Genomic DNA, 20,435 nt, shown 5'->3' on the forward strand with positions numbered 1-20,435 from the left:
TATTCACTGAAAAAAACAACTGTTAAAGTACATTTATAGTTAGGTATAAAAATAAGACCTTAACGTATGTTTAATTTTTTCTTTTTTTTTAAAAATAGAAACTCATTGAAAAAAACAAAGGGCTAAATGTATGACCGGCAGGTTTTGCAAATTGCAATTTTTAGCAACCAGCATTTTGCAAGACCTGACATACAACAGTAACTTAGACACTGTTTGGAATTCCAAATGGGTCACAGGAGAGGTCACAATTTGCAATCCATTTGGAATTGCCAGCATTCACAATGATGGTGGCCACCACCATCTCTGTGACTGCTTTCAAATACACCAGTTTTCTTTTTTTTAATGCAACACGTTTTCCTTAAAGGAATGGGGGCAACACAGTTTCTGTCTTCCCAAGGGGTATTTAGAGAAGTTTGCCACAATTCACTTCCAAGGACAGAAATCCCAATAGACATCATAGACAAAAATGCTAAAATCAAGGAATGTTGTGTCCACCCAAACAGGCAGGAGCAATGCTCCCACTGCAGAACAGGCACAACAGACTTTCTGAGCACCCCTTATAGTGGTAGTATTTGTGCACTCTGCCCCACCCCTCCAGTAATAAAAAGCCCAATAACCACCAGGGAATAAAATAGACCAAATAAAAGAAGTGTTGAGGACAGATCATCCAGGCATTGGGTTGACATTTTTTAATCTTTAGGGCAGAGTATTTACATGCCATTCATCTCACTTGCTATACATAATGGCTGCACTAATGGGCATGCAGTCAGTCGGCAACTAGGGAAACCTACCAAATCCCGACATTTTTGAAAACCCAAAGTAGTCCAGGGTGGTATTATGCCTTGTGTGGATCACACAAAAGGTTTTGTGAGGAATATGCATGGATCCTCCACCCAATAAAGGTGCTATCCCACTTGTGTGGCTGGACCTAGTGCATGCAACAAGAACGGATCAGATCATGGACCATGTCAGGTCAATATAGTTTTCCATGGTCCCTGGTTTGATCTGCTCCTCTTGCAGGCACTGGGCACTGCCATCAATTAATTTCTTAGAGCTTAGTTCTCACTAAATGAGGCATGCACTTCCAACTGCAAGCCTGTTATTGATTCCAAAATAGCAGAACAGTGTTTGTAATCATCACTCAGGCTGGGTAGATCACTTGGTCTAGGCAATCTTTTCGAGCTGTGTTTAACATCTTCAATACTCAGTTCACAGATGTTCAAATGCCCAAGTCCATAATAACTGGACCCAATATCATGATTGGTCTGGCCTATGCATCGCAAACTGAGCATATCAGTCATTGTCTTACCTACAGCTCAAATAACAGATTCAGATATATAACGTTAACATGGTCATTATAATCTTTTCACAGGAGACACCATATAGAAGTTAAATGTATCTTCAAAGGCTGCTTCTGAAAAGTAAGTCAGTCAAAGAACGCTTTTTCTCTTCCTCACTGGAGCTTTGGCATATTGTGGAATAATGATGTTGTTTATAATGTGGGCGGAGCTCGGGAGTTTAATTTCAGGTAATTCCATGGAGTTACATAAAAAGCTCTTCAAGTTCAGGGGATTTCTGCCAACACGCAAAAGAAATGCTTGTCACACTGCGTGTGCTGCAATTTAACAATAGTAGAGCAAGCTGTGCTGAAAATTCAGTGTGAATGGCATCATGTGCTGTTCAAGAGCGTATAGCTATTCAAAATGATTTTAGTGCCACTCAAGTATAAAATTACACTGTGAGATGCCAAATCTCTCTCACATTTCTGGAGCCTTGCTGCAAAAATAACCACCATGTGGCAATTGGCAGAATTTGCCCAGAACTTCAAGTCACAAGAGAAATGCTGAGTCTCCACATTCTGCCAATTCTACATGCTGAAGGAAGCATTCCACCCACCCGTATCTAATAGTGGTAATTGCTCTAGCCACCATAAAAACTAGCTCAAAAGATCAACTGGCTGTAGAACAATATAGATATTTTATAGCCAGTCTGGTGAATTCTGGGCATTATGACTTACTAGGAATCGTGTTTGGCCATCCATTTGCTCTGTAATATCAACTCTGATAGTATATTAAAGTTGCTTGTCTTTAATTTTCTGCATCAGTGTGTTTAATGTAAGCCCTAAACCTCCTAAAATCTAACCAAATGAAGAGTGTGCTAGTGCAGTTACTTTTGTTTACCATAGGGTGGATCTTGGAAAGGTGATTCAACCATTGGCATTTGATTTTTTGATGGGCTACTAGAACCATGCTATGCAGAGACCTGTGGGGATAGCACCTGGATTATTCTTTGTCCTAGATGTTGCAGTGTTTGATCTTCTGATACATTCTTGATGATCCAAATTGTATTGATAGAAACATCCACCACTGACTAGGGATTGACGTAGGCAGCTCATATTTTTGTGCCACAGATCATTAATAATGGCACAGATGTACTCTTAAGAAGAGTGGTATCTCTAATTTGAGCCTATTTGTCTACTAATGAATGAGCAAGCATTTGAACAAAATGACCATCATTAATATTTTCAAACGGTGTTTACACATTACACAGTAAGTACAACTGTGAGAAGAATTGTCCCTTAGTACAATCCTCCCTAGCGACACAACCACAAGGGGCCTGATTACAATGTTCGTCGGAAAGGCTCAAAACGGCATTTAGATTTTTCTAAACCATGTCAGAACCTATGTTTGAGTCGGTTGGAGCCGTTTGTACAACTCAATTTTCAGCGTTTTTGGACCGATTACGATATCAGATTCCGACAGCCTTTCCGGCTCTGTCTGTCTGACACAAAAAGGCTGTTGGAAACTGAATTTAGGGGCCCCTATCATGCCCCCCTTCATTCAAAGGTCTCCAGATGGGGGACGTGCGGGTACCCAAGGGACCCGCTGTAGAACCATGCACAGGGTGACAGGCACCATGGGGTGCCTGCCACAGGGTGCAAGGTTTTCCGAAACTACCCCTTTTTTCAGTGTTGTTGGTTGGAATACAAGCTCCAATTGAAGTATATGGAAGGCTTTCCGATCGGTGTTCGGAAGCATCAAAATCGTTCGGCCGAAACCACCGATCGCCAGGCAGTCGGAGCCGTTTCTCACATGGAGTCGGTTGGAAAGCTTTCCGACCGATATCGTAATCAAGCCCAAAGTGTTCAACGTTTTGATGAGTTAGTCTATTAACTGCATATGTGCACTGATATACAAGGTTCAATTTTACCACTTGGGACCTTCCTGTGTGAAGGCTGTAACAGTGACTTTATTTCCTCATTGACTGTCCTATTCTGGACATTAAAGCAATAGCTACAATGTGTGCAAATCATGTGATAGGTGAATATTATATGCTAGACTACTTTTTATTAACATACTGCATAATAAGCTGATGCAAAGGAGCATAAGAACATTTAAATGTTCCCTTATGACATTGCTTTGTCAATGATTTTGCCACTGTCAGCGGCAATTAATCCAGTCTTGAGTTATTCATAGACTTTGTCACTGAATTCTTCCAGTACTTATTTGTGATTTCTACATTGAGAAGACTGGAATCGTGACATATAAAACAAGCAATAGGTCTCGCAATAGTAAAAGTTTGAGCTTTTGGTGTTGCAAATAATAATGCTACACCAATAGCTGTAATTTTCAGAAATGCGAAACCTAAGTATACCACTATGGCACAAAATGCACACACAGATGACAGAACAATGGGAGTACGTATTTGGTAAACAAAAGATATGTGATTACGATGTAATCTATAGAGACAACACTTAAAAAAAAAAATACAGCATAATAGAGGGTCGGATTGCTCTTAATTATTAAAGAGAATCGGAATGTCAATACGCCAAAGGCTTCATCATGTTACTAATCGGAGCTCCCTTCACAAACAGTTACAGCAGTTCACAGTTAATTCGACAAACATCCTCCATACCCCTGCACAGTAGCAATTAAACATTTCTTATATAGACTATTAAATAAGTACTTGCCATTGAAAAACAGTCCTGCACACACCACTTACACTAATACTGCAGCTTCCGAAACACATACCAGAGAAATAGTACATTGCATATTGCACAACTACACGCTGGTAGTATGATTGGAGTCAGGAAGGCGCGGTTACTAGGGGCAGTTATTGAGGGTATGGGGCAGAATCACTGAGACAGGAAAAGCAGAGCGACGGAAGGTAGGAGGGAGTTACTAGGGCGGTGTTCGGGGGTAATGGAATAGAACCACCGGGGCAAAAAGGGCAGTATCCCTGGAGTTACGAGGGCGTAGTTACTAGGTGTGGTTATTGGAGTAGGGGGTAGAATCACAGATGCGAGAAGGGCAGAGTTTGTGAAGGGACGAGGGAGCAGTAGGGGTGGTGATTATGGGTAATGGACCCCGGGGCATGAGTGTGCACGGGGTGGAGACAGGCATACAGAGCCTGCAGTAGTAGTAGGTTGCTTTTTGTGGCAGGGCGCAGCTATAGCAGCTAGGGGTGGGTAGAGTGTTTTTGACAGGGCTACAGGCACCAGGGACAGGAGTGGGCAGGGACACAAACACAGAGGACAGTAGTGGTTAGGGGGTGGGAGGGTACAGATATTGGTAGTGTTAAAGGGACACAGACACGAGGACAGGAGCAGGCATGGGGTTAGGGGCACATACATAGGGCACAGCTGGGTATGGATTTATGGGCAGGGCTACAGGGACAGGCAGAGGGACAGGAGCGGATAGGGGCACAGACAGGAGCGGGCAAGGGCACAGAAATGAGGACAGGAGCTCAAACACGAGGATACTAGCGGCCAGGGACACAGACACGAGGATAAGAGCGGGCAGGATTATAGACACGAGGAGAAGGATGGCCAGTGAGTTAGGGACACAGACATGTGGAAGGTGGGTATGGGGTAGCAAATGGCAGCCCCAGGCAGCATGTTCACAGCATAAGAAGCAAGCAGTCGAGAAGGGAATTAGCGCTGCGGTACTCACTAGGTCCTTGGAGGTGCTGAGGCGCTTCAGCTGGTCCAGGGGCAGCAGCTGGTTGGAATCCTCTGCTACATGGCGGCAGGCTCATAATGGCGAGTCCGCAGCCGCCAATGCTTGTGGGGCCAGGAGGCGGCTGCGGTGTTTTATAAAAGCGGGCGCCTTAAGACAGGGGGTTAAATATCCAATTCCAGGGACAAAAACAGACTTTCAATGGTCCGTTCTGATAATTTTAAATAAAACCAGATCTATCCTGGTACACCACTGAAGGCGGTTGCAGCCAGGATAGTGACCAGTGTGCAGAGGAATATGCTGGTGACTTCTTGATCATTGCTTAGTTTCAGTGGGTGCGAACTAGTTCCTATACATGTACATCAGGATGTATGTGTAGCTCCACTAATCTGCGTTTCCTATAGGCTCATTGACCCATATTTGCATTGGAGATTGGAAATACCGCATATTTCGTCAAATAACACCACCTCGTCCCGATATGGATTTATCTAGTCTGCAGTTTTTTGTGACCTATAATCCAGCTTCACCAAGAACTGCAGACCTGATAATACCACCCAAATATAAACTGAAACTCTTGGTCTGTTTATATTATGCTGGTTATGCAAATAGCCCCTGTGAGTTATGATGGTCAGACCTGTTTAAAAAGTTCACTGAGTGAATTTCCCTGAATCTGAAATTTTCAGATTGTAGACAATGTTGTCTATTTATAAGAATGGAAATGCTAAATTGAACACATCGCTCCAGTGCTTAATTTGTGTTTGTAAAAACATAGAGGCTTTGGAGCCTCGTGATGCCGGGATACCTAACAGCTAGAGGTGGCTAGTCCTGTTATCCTGCCCATGGCCCATTTAGTCTTGTACTGTCTCTATCTCTTGGGGTAATATTTTCACCCCTAGTTTCTCATATTTTTACCGTTTCTCTTTCTCTGTATTTCTCTTCTCTCTCTCTCCCCGCTGAGCTAAGTTGGATGATGAAAATAAGTGCTGGTCCCGCTTCTTCAATCCACCATCACAAATTAAGCACTGTCTGTGTGGACATATTGATACCAGGAAAACTCAGTAGTCTGACTTTTAGTACGATGATGAATGAGTTTATGATCAAAAGTATGCTGATTGGGGGTGATGGGCAGAGTGAGAGCTGCTCTCCAGTGTGAGATACTCCGTTGGATTAAATGCGATGTTCCATTGTGGGTAATGTTGTTACATGTTTTATGAAGTACTTTGAATTTTTACGTGTTAACCAATTCATCTAGACGGCAATACATGCGCACTCTAGTCTGTAACAATAACATATATCCGAACAAGAACATGATTCTACCAGGTAACGTGCTGTCAAACCTCAGCTGGAGGGCGGCAGCTGATTCGCTGCCTTTGATGGGGTAGAGAGGCGCCTCTTACTGACCTGCGACTCATAAAAAGGTTTTTCTTTTTCATGAAACGTCAATTCCTGGGGAAGTTTCTCTTTCCAGGATGCATCCGGTGTTTCCGGTTCTTCTTCCTTTCGTCAGCGCTGCGTGGCGCACCGTGACGCACGGATTGTGAAAGTACGTGACGTGCTAGGCTTTTCCTGGTGGTGACTAGCAGTGTACCATGTCCGTTATACATAGAATGGTTAGTAATATTTTTCTTAATTCCGTATTGTACTAGTCTAGTCAGGGCATGATGGCCGGGGGAGGGGGGAGGGGGGTTGGAAAGTATGACACCTCAGGATTACGGAATTAGGACCGCATTTGGAAGTGGTTTTCCTTTATCCTGGAAAGAGCTTTTGTTTTGTTTTAGGGGGAATTTCCAAGTAATCTGTGTAAGAGGAGTGAATAAGTTCATCCAAGGCAAGTGATAATCATATTTGTAGTTTACTACAGGAAAATACAGGAGCCCACGGTGCTGCGTCCTCGTCTCAAGCACAAGAAAACACGCCGAGTAAGCAGCCAGCCACAGGGCCACATGTCAAAATTCATGTTTATAACGTGTATTGTAAATAGATTTAAAACCGTAACACACGTAAATATGCACGTTCAGTGAAAGTAGGGACACAAAGACAAATGTGCACGTCATTAATACATTTAAAACCGTAACACTCGTAAATATGCACGTTTAGTGAAAGTAGGGACACAAAGACAAATGTGCACGTCATTATAGCTTATTTCCCCTTATAACGAGTGGTGCGCACGCGCGCGCCACAGCGAGACATGTGGTTTCAATTATGTGTCTGGGCACGATAATTAAAACCACATGGCAGTGGTGCGCGTAACAGACACCAATAGGCCATGGGCGGAGCAATGCGCCCGCCTTTGGCCAATTGCGTGCTGTCTTTAAAAAAAAGACGCACACATAGGCCAATAGCGTGACCCAAAAGGAAAAGCACATGCATGAGCGTGTGCGATTCCTAGGTCTGATTTAAAACCCCCTACATGAGGTCTCTCGCTGCGTGAGCAAGTCTGCGGACTGCAACACTAGGCGCGAGACAGAATAACAGGTTGCATAGCATTGGTGGTGGTGAATGGCCTTTTGTTAATCTCCTTGTATATGACCTAGTGTGCAATGAAGACCATATACTATACATCTTGATCAATGATTGACATGTGTTGCAAGATGGATGGTTTGCATAAACTCTCCCTCAGTTCTAACATCCACTTGGATGTAAGACTGAACTATATTACTTGTGCAACGTCATGCTCTGTAGAAAGTACAGTTTTCTGTTCTGCTCATGTCTTGGGAATCTTACTTGCATCAGGCTCTTTTTTTAGATTTGTTTTCTAAAAAGATTATTTACGGATTCGTTTTGACTTATCACTAGCTTGAGCCATGTCTGCTGTCTATGAGAAAAGAGGTTTGGTTTTGGCAGTAGTACCATTAAATCAATAGTACTTCATATGCAGAAGAGGGGACAGCAGGCACATCATGCTGCACACATTTGCAAGAGAAGAAACCATAACTGATGCCAGATAATCAATTGACAATGATCTTTTTTAGCACTCTCAGACATTTCACCATCCACTTTCTTGGCAGGAACTGTGTTCATGGATGCTAGCTCCTTCTTGTCTACTTGTTGGTTGGGGGAGAGTTTCAGACTCCAATGTCAGCAGATGTATAACGACTGAGGGGAGGACTTGTCATTATTCATACTTCATCTCAGACTTGTCAATCTGCAGGCAACATGAAATAAGAACGCAGATGCTCAAACATGGTCACTATAGTGAATGCAATTGGGGCAGCATAATTTAGTGCCTAGCCCTTGTGTTTAACTGTATTTATATGTGTGCATTTTTTTAATCAACAGTAGTACGTGGCTATATATTCATTTAAGTGACACCCACTTGTATAGTTAGCTGAGATATAGCATATTCACCATAAAGAAAATGTATATATTCTCTATAAACCTCATTTGACATAATCGTTTCTGTTAACTGTACTCATTTAACTCTCTTGTACAACTACTGTTGGCTTAACTCATAACTAGACCTTAGTTGAGATGTTATGTTTTATAAAATATTCGGCAAGTGTCATGTTTTTCTCTTTTTTGCAGGTGCTTTATCAATATGCTCATTGAGTTAGAATAGCCTTATTGTTCAGTTTACTAGTCTAGGGAGAACTGATTCTTTTAATTAGCATTTGCCATCTGATATGGAGCCTGGGAGGGGGGAACAACTATCCAGGCAGAACAGACTGATGTTACATCCAAAGTCATCCAGATGATTGCTCCTTTGTTGGAAGTTGGAAAAGCCAAGGAGCCTGCCTTTTCCCAGAGAACACTGTCTTTGATTGGTTCATTGGGTGTAAAGACATAAAGAGAAGCCTTTTGGAATCTTCTTTCATGATGTAATTCTGTCCTCTTGAGAATAGCAGACCAGACCCTAGACTAACTTTTGCTGAGAGAAGACCTTTTCTAGCTCCTGATTATTTCCTCTGCCAGAATGTTAAGCATCATGCTTGAATACTCGGACTCTCTTCCCCGAACCTTACACCTGCCTCATTTGATATTGGGACTATCTCATGGAATTTCCACGTATTACTTTCCATTCTATCTTTTAGAAAGGGAAGTTCCTTCAAGGAACCTGCTTGGGTGATATTTTGTTGCCTGTATTCAATAATATTTTGCATTTTCTTCCTTATCATATTTAAGTCAATACTGCATCGTCATTTAAATATGTAGGCACTTCTGATATGCATTCTTCAATTTTGCTGATTGAGTAAATTTGCATTCTGAATTAAAGTGTTAATAAAACCATTATGGTTTGCACACCATCCACTCTGTTTTTCCATCAAGCCACGTTCCCCTCTTACATTTCAAGTCGACAGTCAAAGGTCCATTCAACCAGTGGGGGATTCTGCTCGATGAATTCACTAAGATTGCAAGGTGAAACATAACAATAAATAACCATGGCGCATGTGTATTTTAAACAAGTAGACCTAAGCAAGAACAAAACATTCTTGAAAGGTTGCTGTAGGAAATACAAAAGCAATGCGTTTTCAGTGCTATGGACTGCCTTAATTGTATATATCAACCGATTTTGACTATTTACTCACGCTACCCATACAGAAGCCTTTCACAAAGAGAGCAATGAAATAGCCGGAAACAAGTACCTGAATAGAAATTTCTGAGAACTGAAAAATGGAGGCCCTTCCTGGAGCACAACAGAGCACACACAGGGTTTCGTGTCTTAGGGAAATTAATAATGTCCCCACATTTTAGGAAAACCGAGAAATATTAATATCCACGGACCATCCATGGCCCATGGGTACAATACAGAGAATAATGGGCGGTGGGGGGTAAGTAATCAAAACTTAAATAATGGGTCCTGTATTTAAGTAGCAGTGAAGTTGGTTAATTTAATTTTTTTAATGGCTTTTTAGAGTGGCCACCTTGACATTAATCAATTATTCTGAAATCTCTCACACACAAAAATGCGCACAGAGACGCATGCACACATAACCCACCCCACATGCACACACACTCACAGACACATATACAAACTCTAGAACTGCAATAGTGAGAATGCAAAAAATCAACTAAATTGAAAAAGACTATGGCCCAAATAATAAAACACACTATTAGGCAATCATTAAGTTGAGACAAAGAAAAAAACGAAGCAACTAGGGAAGTACATCATAAGGATACCAGCACCCTACAAATCCCCTTTGGATTTACTGTAAAGGAAGCACTCTTGCACAAACTCCCTCATGTGCCAGAACTCCAGCATTAAAACTATTTCATTTAGTCAATCTAAATAGAAAGAAATAATTGATTGCGCCCTCCGTGAACTATCAGCTCATCAAACAGAAACATCTCTCTTGGAAATATACTTACTCTATTTTCCTGCAAAATGAAAAGAGCGATGAATCAGAATCTGCAGACAAAGAATGGGTGATGCTTTCAGCTGGTACCCAAGTGCAAAATGGACACACTCACAAAAGAAATAGGGCAGTCTGGAAAACAACGAGAGAAAATTACTTTGGCATATATAGAAGCCTCACCCCATTATGACAATTCCCCTGCGAATTAATCTTTCATTAACTCATTTTTAAAAATTCGATTTTATGAGACAAAGTTCCCTGATTGGTGCATTCAAACAAAAAGAATTCACTGGAAATTAATTTACACAAAGATTTGATGCCCACCAAGACAAAACAGTGCTTTGATCAATCTAGTTACTGTAAGTAACATGCTCCCCCTCCCTCGCCCGCCATCTGGCTTGACAGAGTTTCTGCAATTCCTTTTTCTTCTTAAGTGTTCTTTGCAGAGTAGTTGTTTATTATTGGACGTATTGCATCTTGAACGTGTTGCGTAATTCTGACATTATGGAAAATTACACTAGCATAAAAGGATGATGGCCTTATTGTGCAGCAAAAAAACATTTTTTATATAAGGTCACAGCTTGATTAGTACTAAGTGAACATAGGTGAGAGAAAAAGCAGTGCACTTTCATGATTTGCTAAAATCTTCATCAGCATGGCTTTAAAATGCTTTACTTATTCACTGGAAGCCAATGTAGTCTTTTAGGCAGGATAATATTTAATCACTTTTCCACAGGATGTGATATGAACCTACCATGCAAACACAATGTCTCTAGAATAGATTACATAAGCATACCAGTGTATTTTGCAGGGAAGGACATCCCATCATAAAACATTTAGTTTTTAGTGTACAGTGGAAAAACAAGCATTTGCAAAGCCAATAGGTCTTGGCTTTGCCAAGTGTTTTTCGCATTGCTGTACTGCATGGCTAAAGAGAAAAACAAACAAAAAAGATGCTATGATGCAGGCAGAGCAGTCATATAATTTGTAGATGCATGCATCATGCATACATGTGCCTACTATTTGAGCAAGGGCTTCTTTTCTTTTTATTTGCTGATCCAAGTTGTTTTGGTAAATAAATAGACGGTAGTGCCAAACAAAGCATTTAAATATTTTTTTACAAAGGCAGCGAGAGGGAAGCAACAAGGAGAACTGATGGGGAAGCAACACGGGCAAGAGAGAGCTGACGTAGAATGGGGCAGAATCTCATGTGCGAGCAAGCAATGTGAGGGGAGACACACAAATATAAGCACATCAGGCAGGGGGGAGATACACATGATCGAGAGTATCATGTAACACTGTGGAGAGAAGAGAAGTCCATGATAGAAACAAATGCACTCTTGTAGAGTCCTTAACCAAAAAAAAGGAGTGTCTTAAAAGTAAGCAGTGGAAAAACACTTGTAATTAAGCCATGCTCCATTGCAGGGATAAAAACAAAAAGAGAAAGGAAAACCCACACAATCAGTCTACAGGCAGAATTGATTGCATTCGTAGGTTTATTTATTAACATGATGCCACCTAATGTTAGGAACACTACGTTTTCCTATCCTCACTGTAGAGCAATTAAAATGTACAGGGCAATCAAGCATGAAGTTTATGCAAATGTGAATATGCCAGCAACCACTCGCTCTAGGATTCACAGAAACATCCTTGTTAGATCTGTCATCCTTAAGGTAAAATTCCCCCAAACATTTTGCCTTTTCCAATTTTTCCTAGCTTGCTGATTGGCTATATTTTCAATTTTTTCTAAATTTAGGTTTCCGACCTCAGCTCATACCATGGAAGTGGAGAAGCTCAATATTGATAACCTCAGCAGGGCTGAGATTCATAAATTTTGAAAGGACAGGGGCCTACGTGCAGCAAAGAAGGCCATGGTCCGTCATCTAGCCCCTTACACCTATGAGGAATTCACTTGGTTGCAATTCCAGCCTGAGTATTCTGAAAACGTGAATCCTAATGTGGAAGATCCTGACGAGGTGGAACTTGATTTAGGAGTGGAGGGCGACCTCAATGTGTGCCTCGAGCAAGATCTACCAGAGGAGGGACGGCCTCTACCCACTGAGCGTGAGTGCACACGATCCCTGGGGAGCATGTGGGGGTAGCTTGGGGAGGCATATACCTACAGTGAGTAAGGATATACTACTCACGCTAGCGGTAGATGACCAGAGTAAAAATGCCCCCATAAAAGCCTTTTTGTAAATATTTCGACTGAGGCCTGATAAATACTGCAAAAAGTTCAGAGACAGCAACAAGCTTTCATACCTGTATTGGGTAGACTTCATAGATTACTCGAGCAAGGAATTGAATGGCTGATGAGAGAGAGCAAAGTTAATAATTATGATGGGTAATATAACCTGATTTTGTGGGGGCACATGCTCAATATTTGTTTTATAGAACTGATCCAGCATCTGGTGAATAGCAAGCTGACTGAGGCCAGGAAGCTTGCTGAAGAGGCAGACATCTCAGTTAGTACCTGGGTGTCCAAGAAGGTGACCGGGGGGACTTCCAAAAGGGTGGTCAGGGTTCCTACCAGAATAATGAGGAGAGAGAAAAACAACAAGCATTGGCATAGCCAATAGGTCTCGCCTTTGAGACCTTATAAGTGTTTAGCCATGCAACAGTTGATGTTGTTGCACCAATGATATTGTGCTGCATAACTAAATACTTATAAGGTCCCAAAAGCGAGACCTATTTGCTATGCCAATGCTTGCTCCTTTAGGGAGCATATTGCTCTTGCCTAGTGCGTAATTTGAATTGAGTGGTATTCAGTTGTTTATAGCAGGTCAAATTGGATTGTAGTTGAAGGCAGTGTGAATTTCTTTCAGTGGGGCAGTTTGGTGTTCAGTGAGGGAGCGGATATAGCACTGGGGGCAGAGCTGCCGAATTTAGACCTAGGGAACCAGGTTTTGCCTTCATGAACAGTCCCCCAGACCACTCTCCTGAGGGAGCACATTCCCATGCTAGAACTTAGAAGGCCCCGCAAAACCAGAGAAGCCCTGGTGTCTTAGCCCTAGCAGGTGGACCCTAGCAGTGGCAAGTGTGGGTCACCTTGAAGGCTTGCCCACCACAATCCATACTGAAGTTTGCCTCCAGTCTTGCGGACAGGCCTACGAAGTAGCAGACCCTAGATCAACAGTGACTCTGTCACTGAGGTCACAGGACCCCTAAGAAGAGCTGGCTCTAGGGCGGTGTGACCAGTGTGACCACAACAGGTGCTGACTTTGAGTGGGGGCGTTGTATATTATGGTTTTAAAAGCACTTGCTGCCTCCTTCCTGGCCTACAGCAATTTTCGTCAATAATAAAAATGTCATGACAAGTCCGGTGAATAAACGTCTTCCTAGAGCGAGATTGGAGTTTTGTCTAGTGGAAGTTTTTACTCATGGAAAGATAGCGCAGAGGGTTAATGTGCCTGCTGCTAAGAACATGTACCACATCACAATGTGCACATATTGTAAATAGGGCAGTGGGTTACTGCTTTTGTCAGTAAGATCCTTTTGCTACTTGCAGTTTATAAGTTAAAATCCTAACAAAGAACAGTAAGCTAATAACTTTCATCTTAGAGCTGCATACAAACTGCAAGGTATAAACCAGAGCTTTATAGTTTTTTTCCCTAAGCCTTTGATTAACGTAATGTTGCAAAAAGTGTTCATTTGGATCGAAATCGATAATGATTATTAAAGTGAACCTCCAATCATGGTATTAAGTTTTACATTCTGAGTTTGTGTTTCTCCAGATCAATCACTGTTAAACTATACTGCCTACTAATATGGTTGTAATGTGACTCCTACACCTTGTATTCCTTTGTCTTATGTATCATTTCCTATACAGTGATTTACACACGTAAAATTAATTGCCTCTGTGTATATTGCTGACGTCAGAAAATCCATGGCTCGGAAACAAATGGCTTGTGCTTCCACTTTTAAGCATATTTGGGACATTCTGTGATTAGAAACATATTCCACTTTGTGAATTTATTTTAATGTCAATAACTCATATTAATCGTTATATAATCATGTGTATCCATTGGTTGAATTACATAACATAATAAACTGTAACCGGTCAGTGAAATGCCAAACAAATACTAAAGATTGGGATGTTTTGTCAATCCTGGCCACACCTCTAACTCAGCCCACTGATCCAATCCTCAGGTTATTCCCGCCCTCTGATTCTCCGCCCATAGTTCCCCTACTTTTTTTTCTCCACTTCGACCACTGGTCTTAGGGCAAAGCTGTGTAGGGACATGCAGAAACAATTACTATTTTTTTTTTTTAAAAGACACACACAAGCGTAAACACAGAGGCAGGGAAAAGCAAACCAACATGGAACATATCCAAAATCCAACACAAAGCCAGGAAGGCATCTATACATATATATATATTTTCACATTCCCATACAGAAAACCACAAGTGGTCCGCAGAGCACAAGCACTGGTATGTGCATTTACAGGCACCATGATCAACAGACATAATCACATGCAGGGACAGAAATGCATCTGAAGTCAGAAGCAGAGATAGGCCCAACACCATACAGAAACACTCACAGGCAAGGGCAGATACAGGTCCGAGCAGAATCACAGACAAAAGGAATCAATCCAGTATGGAAAAATGCACACCCATGGATCAGTGGACGCTTGCTGGAGTAGATACTATTGCAGGGACAGTCATTGGCAGGGAATGTCAGCTACATGCAAAAGCAGATGGGTGTAGCCAAAGCCAATTCTCAAATATGTGTGTGTGTGTGTGTTTGTGTGTGTGTCTGTGCCTGTGTGTGTTTGCCTGTGTGTTTCTGTGCCTGTGTGTGTCTGCCTGTACGTGTGTGCATGTGTGTGCCTGTGAGTGTCTGTGCCAGTGCCTGTATCTGTCTGTACGTGTGCGTCTGTGTGTGTGGCTGTGCCTGCGTGTGCGTCTGTGCCTGTGTGTCTGTCTGTCTGTGCCTGTGTCTGTCTGTGCCTGGAGAAGTGTGGCTCAATGATTAGAGCGGCAGACCCTGATGCAGAGGTCTAGCCCGGGACCAGGGTTCAATTCCCCGCCTCGGCGGGTCTTGGACTCAAAAATTCCACGGACCTGATAATTCTCGCCTCGGTGCCTATTCCAATCATGGAGTCCCACTCTGCAACTCTGGGCAATAGCTTGCTTAATCTCCACAACGGCCCCCACAAAGCTAAGGATGCCTGGCCTCCACCTTGGGGGTGCCCAGGAGAGGACGCCTCACAGGGAAAGCCAGGATGGGTTCCACAGTGGAATTCGTACAAGCGCCTTGAGACCCTTGCGGGTGAGTAGTGCGCTATACAAGTATCAATTTACATTTACATGTGTGTGTGGCTGTGCACGTGCCTGTGTGTGTCTGTGCCTGTGTTTATGTGTGTGTGTGTCTGTTCTTGTGTCTGGCTGTATGTGTGCGTGCCTGAGTGTGTGTGCATGTGTCTGTCTGTATGTGTGTGTGCGCCTGTGCATGTGTCTGCCTGTACGTATGATGCCCCTGTTGACAGTATTCCGAGCCACCTTTAGTTTCACGTGAGAGCTGATCCGTCATGGAAGTCTCTGAGCATGTTTTCTTTGGACTTACTCCCATCCTGTGCTTATGCCACAAAATCCAAAACAATGTGACCGTGGGAGTGGTTGTATTACAAGCAAATACCTCAATTAAGGGCCTTAGCATTAAAACAACCACAATACTGTTCCTATGGATTCGAGGCTGGCAGTCACAGCTTGAGGTAGGCACACACATTTTTTTCAAATTGTAAGGAAGAGGCTGTTTTTAAAGCGACATAAAGAAGGTGTCACATACAGTTATACATTTCCCCACTGAGAGCACTGAGTCCTGTTTACCTCGCGGTCAACAATGCTTAGAGATGAAAGATATTCCTCGTAGTTCCTATTAGTTACATTTTGAAACTTTTTGTGCTATGGCTGGACGGTAGTGTTGGAAATGTTTTCCAACTTGCAATTGGGTGGTATAGCTGTGCAGCTGCTGAAAACCTCAATTATTTTCAAAGGTTAGTGAAATTTTGAAGTCACCTCAAATTGAAATCGAATTAAGATAATAAGGCTACATAAATTCACTTTTCTAAGGCCTGGGTGAAATTTTAATTAGGCCGGCAGGAAGTGGCATAAGGGAAGGGGGTAGGGCACGTCGCGCACACTAAGGCGGAGAGAGGCACGCAGGCTGGCAAATGGTGTGCACTTTCGCGGCCACTTTGATGTTCTCAGTGGCCGTGCGGCTCACTGAGAACAACAAAGCGGCCGCAAAAGTGATCACGCAGGCTGACAGATGGTGCGCGCGCCCGGCGCACATGCACTGTAGCTGGAGGCCTGAAAAGCCACTAGTTTACACTTCCAAAATCCGGCTTACTTCCCACAAGGCACTCCAAATAGTTCACAGGGGAAAGGATCTCAATCCCAATCTGGCCACCAAGGCAACATTTTTTGTGAACAAAAATACTGGTAAGTTTGTCCCTAAATTTTATGAGTCCTACCAATATGGGCAGATCAATGAAGATGCTAAGTCCTCTAAGAGGGCACAGCACCCAGGTTTTGGGAAATCCCAGAGGTTAACCAATGTATCACTTGGGACAGCTGAGGCTAATTTAGTGTCCCTGAGAGATGGAGAGATGGTATTAATGGGCCATATGCCTGCCAATACATTCAAGTATAGGCAAGGGGTCACCAAAAATGAGTAGAGGGTGGAGACTATGGAAAACACAGGAGTCAGTATGACTGCTGTCAGGTGACATCTGGGTTCCTCAGAACAGGTGATACCAATACCAATATATTTTACCAGTTTATAGTAGCAGGTAACTGTGAGAATCACTACCCAGTGACTCTGGATGCCTTCAAGTGTGGGGGGGAGGGGGTCTCAGGTTCTCTTGAAGTAGCTGAGCCTTGCCATTCCTGTGGATTGTTTGCTAAGGAATGACTTTGAGCACACTGTCTGAAAGGAACTGGAGCTCAAGTCGCCACCTGGATATGTCGGGGTTCCCTGATAGGGTCTGTACAACCACTCGGTCCTTCACTGTCCAAAAGGAGAATCAAGAGAACCTAGAGCCTGGAAGAAAGGCCCACAAAGCTGCAAAGAGGGGGAATGGCAGAAAGTATCGGAAATGCACCTCTGAAGTTCCCAAAGTACCATTGGATGGGGCTCTGTGGAGGCAGCCCTGAAGACAATCAGGAAGGACATTCCCTCTCTAGGTGACCTGTCTGAGCTTGCTGGGTGGCAAGTTGAGGTAGGAACCACCAGAGAGGAGTTCTACAAGGCCCAAAGAGAATGCCCAACCTTTGAGGGGCTGAAGCGGCAGGCCAAAACCCAGGTAGCTAGTGACACATCTGAAAATCACCTGATCTACTGGTAGAACAGTCTCCTTTACAGTAAACCTAAGGTACCAGTGCATGGGGCAGCACGTGTGGTGGTGGTCTACCATTGTTGCAGTGCCTTCCTACTGAGTCTGACTCATGAGATACTTTTGGAAGGACATCTGGGACAGGGGGCAAGACCCTTGACAGACTTGTCAACCACCTTTATTGTCCACAGATGACAAGATACTCAGATGCTTTCTGAAGGACTTGCTTCACCTGCCAAGCCAGTGGAAAGATAGGGAAGAAGCTCAAGGCTCCACTGACTCCCATGCCTGTCATTGGCACCCCCCCCCCCCCCCTTTGAGATGGCAGGCGTCTACATTGTTGGACCTTGGATGCCAAAACTGCATTGGGCAACAGGTTTTTCCTGGTTTTGGTCCACATGCCTCATGGTACCCAGATGCCATCCATCTTAAGACCACAACTGCACATGCAGTGGCTATGGCCTTGATTGGGATTTTAACCTGAGTGAGATTTCCCAGTGAAATGGTCTCACATAGGCGCTCCCACTTCATGAACCCATACACGAAGTCAATGAGGAAGGAATGTGGGGTAACTTTTAAGTTCTCCACGCCTTGCAACGCCCAGACTAATGGCCTTCTGAGAGTTTCAACAAGACCTTGAGGGCAGGATTATGGGCATATTGGTGTCCATGAGGTAGTAGTGATAAGTCCTCTTGGCCTATCTACTCTTTACCTAAAGGGAGTCACCAAAGAAAGGAGTAGAGTGCAGCCCTTTTGAACTCCTCTATAGTCACCCTGTAAGGGAAACACTCAATTTGGTGAATTAGGGATGGGAACAAGTTCCCAAGAAACACTCCAGGCGGTGGTTAGCTATATGCTAGCCTTGCACAACCAGATGCAGAAATTAAGGGAGATGGCTTACAAGAACATAGAAGCTAGCCAGGAGGTGATGAAGCCATGCCATGACTACTCTGTGATGGAGCCAGTTAATACCAGGCCCTCCAAAATCATTTAAAAGGCTCGTTAAGCTTGTTAAGAAGAAGGGGGATGTCCACATACCTGGAGGACCTCAAGAACCCCAGAAGCCCCTTAAGGGTCTTCTACCTCAATCACCTGAAGCACCACTATGTGAGATCTGAGATAAGGATGTTATTGGAGATGGATGATGCAGTAGAGGAGGAGAGTAAACCTTGTCTTGATCTCCTGTCATCCGATGAGGAAAATGGGTCAGTGGAGGTGTTAGAACAAGGTTTTCTAGTTGTTAGAGTATGCACCCTGTACAAGCAGCAGCCACCCTTCTAGTCAAGGCTAGCTAGATGCAAACTAAAGGATAACCTGTGCTCACTCTCTGGTAGCTTGGCACAGAGTAGTCAGGCTTATCTTAAGAGGCAATGCGTACAGTATTTGTGCAACATGCACACAGAAACACTATGTAAACACCACAAAAATACTACACACAGGATTAAAAAATAGATATGTTTATGGGTAAAACAAGACCAAAATGAAAAAACATCCAACCGGAGTTGTGAATTTTCAAACATTTAATCAAAATCTAGTGGCAAAAACGAAGTGCAGAGTGAGTACATGAGAAGCTGCTCTGGGAATGTGCGCGACTGTACTTTCTATGGTCAGCAACACAGTCAGGGGGTATCAATGTGCAGTACAGGCCCCCCTGTGTGAGAGCCAGGTGTGTGAGGGTGACTACCACTCAGACTTGGCTGTCAGGTGGACTGGTAGCTGTCTGTGCATCAGGTACAGTTGGAGGCCTGGCCGGGGAGAGAGAGGCCCAGCTGAGGTAGAGGCATCAGTGGCTTGGGAAGCCGGAGGGCTGCTTGGACCAGTTGGTGTAGTGGCACGTGGAGGTGGAGTCATGCAGATGTGAGACACAGTGTGGGTGGGAGATTGTGGAGGGGAGCCTTTCCACTTCTTGGGGATTCTAAATGGCTTGCCTGACTTTGGATCAATGAGAAGTGGTGTGGACACAACAGGCACACTGAACACCAAGGCTGCAGCAGGTGCAGACGCTAGCCCTCCCTCTGGGGGCGTGCTGGATCCAGTGGAACGCTTCACCTGGCTTCGCCTTTGCCCCTCCATCCCTTGTTTACCAGGTGTTACCCCTACCGTGCCCTCTTCCCCCTGCTTCACTGGGCTTGGAATGGGAGTCGAGGTGGTGGGTGAATATGCCTTGGAGCCCTTCTTAGGTGTACCCTTGCCATGCACCACCTTCTCAGTGGACACAGAAACTGTATGCTTCTCTTTGCGAGATGCTTTAGGGACAGAGAGTCCTTAGCTGGGGATTCCTCTGAGGTCTGATTCTTTGCTTTTTGGCCCCTGGTGTTGCCTGATGGGCTTTTGTCTTTGCGCTCTGGGGTGGCTTTAGTCTTCTGTGGGGATGGTGTCTGTGCCTGGGACTGCTTGGGTTGTTGCTGCTGTGTGCTTCGTGGGCTGTATCGTGACGTTGAGGTCTGTGGACCGTGGTCACTATCATCAGACGTGGCTACTGCCAGGGGGGTGGATGAAGGGACCAGAGCTGGACTGTGAGTATGTGCCTGTTGAAGGGCTGCTGACATGGTGGAGTACAGAGACTGGACAGTCCAGTGCAGCCCACCCACGTCTGAATATATGCCCTCCATGAAAGCAACCACTTGTCGTGGTCAATGAAGGCATTGAGGAGAGCTGTCTGGCCTACACACAGCTGGTGCAAACAGTTCACAGGCTCAGTATTGATGGCAGCAGGAGAGACAGGGGCAGCGGTGCCCGGGGTAAAGGACACTCTTCCCCTCCTACTGGTGCGAACACAGGCAGTACCAGAGGCAGTGGCTGGGAGGGAGGGCACTGGCCACTGTGTGGTGGAAGATGATGCAGAG

This window comes from Triturus cristatus, chromosome 3_2, assembly GCF_964204655.1.
Source record: "Triturus cristatus chromosome 3_2, aTriCri1.1, whole genome shotgun sequence".
Lineage (NCBI taxonomy): Eukaryota > Metazoa > Chordata > Amphibia > Caudata > Salamandridae > Triturus > Triturus cristatus.